The sequence below is a fragment of the Orycteropus afer genome, unplaced genomic scaffold (assembly GCF_000298275.1).
Source record: "Orycteropus afer afer isolate SDZICR_OR568_19922 unplaced genomic scaffold, OryAfe1.0 scaffold00003, whole genome shotgun sequence".
In the NCBI taxonomy this organism is placed as follows: Eukaryota; Metazoa; Chordata; class Mammalia; order Tubulidentata; family Orycteropodidae; genus Orycteropus; species Orycteropus afer.
In genome coordinates this window covers 9,547,822-9,549,604 of record NW_006921590.1, presented here as the reverse complement: position 1 = coordinate 9,549,604, position 1,783 = coordinate 9,547,822, and positions in this window count along the sequence as shown.

Below are 1,783 nucleotides of genomic sequence, written 5' to 3'. Positions count from 1 at the left end.
ATACAGATTGAATAAGTATGGTGAAAGGATACAACCCTGACACACTCCCTTCCTGATTTTAAACCTTGCAGTATCCCCTTGTTCTGTTTGAATGACAGCCTCCTGATCTATGTACAGGTTCCTCATGAGCACAATTAAATGTTCTGGAATTCCCATTCTTCTAAATGTTATCCACAATTTGTTATGATCCACACAATTGGATGCTTTTGTATAATCAATAAAACATAAGTAAACTTCTTTCTGGTATTCTTTGCTTTGAGCCAAGATCCATCTGACATCAACAATGATTTCTCTCCTTCCACGTTCTCTTCTGAATCCAGCTTGCATTTCTGGAAGTTCTCTGTCAATTACTGCTGCAACCATTTTTTAATTATATTCAGTAAGATTTTACTTGCGTGTGATATTAATAATATTGTTCGATAGCTTCCACATTCTGTGTCATCACCTTTCTTTAGAATGGGTACAAACATGGAACTCTTCCAGTCAGTTGGCCAGATAGCCATCTTACAAATCTCTTGGCATTGCCAAGTGAGTGCCTCCAGTGCAACATCCATTTCTTGAAACATCTTAATGGGTATTCCGTCAATTATTGGAGCATTGTTTTTTGCCACTTCCTTCATTGCAGCTTCAACTTCTTCCTTCAGTATCATTAGCTCTTGATCATATGCCACCTCCTGAAATGGATGAACATTGACCAGTTCTTTTTGGTATAGTGACTCTGTGTATTCCTTCCATCTTCTTTTGATGATTCCTGCATCATTCAAAATATTGCCCATACAATCTTTCAATACTGCAATTCAAGGCTTAAATTTTTTCTTCAGTTCTTTCAGCTTGAGAAATGCCAAACATGTTTTTCCCTTTTGTTTTTCTAACTCCAGGTCTTTGCACATTTCATTATAGTAATTGACTTTGTCTTCTTGATCTTCTCTTTGAAATCTTCTGTTCAACTCTTTTATCCTGTCATTTCTTCCATTTGCTTTAGCTACTCTCCATTCAAGGGCAAGCTTCAGAGTCTCTTCCAGAATCCATTTTGGTCTTTTCTTCCTTTCCTGTCTTTTTAATGACCTTTTACTTTCTTCATGAAAGGTGTTTCTTGATGTCATGCCACAATTCCTCTGGTTGTTGGTCATTGGTGTTCAGTGCATCAAATCTCTTTTTTTTTAGATGGTCTCTAAATTCAGGAGGGATATAATCAAGGTCATAGTTTGGCTTTTGTAGCTTTGTTTTAACTGTCTTCAGCTTCAACTTGAACTTGCATATGAGCAGTGATGGTCTATTCCAAAATCAGCTCCTGGCCTTGTTTTGGCTGAAGATATTGAGCTTCTACATCACCTCTTGCCACAGATGTAAGTTGATCTGATTCCTGTGTGCTCCACCTGGCCAAGTCCAAATATATAGCTGCAGTTTGTGTTGTTGAAAAGATGTATTTGCAATGAATAAGTAGTTGGTCTCGCCAAATTCTATCATGATATCTCCAGCATCATTTCTGTCACCAAGGCCAAAGTTTCCAACTACTGGTGGTTCTTCTTTGTTTCCAACTTTTGCATTTCAATAACCAATGAAAATCAACACATCTTGATTGCATGTTTGGTCAATTTCAGACTGCAGAAGTTAGTAAAAATCTTCAATTTTCTCATCTTTGGCTTTAGTGGTTGGTGCATAAATTTGAATCATCATAGTATTAACTGGTCTTGCTTATAGGTGTATGGATATTATCATATCACTGACAGCACTGTACTTCAGGATAGATCTTGAGACATTCTTTGTGATGATGACTCCCACA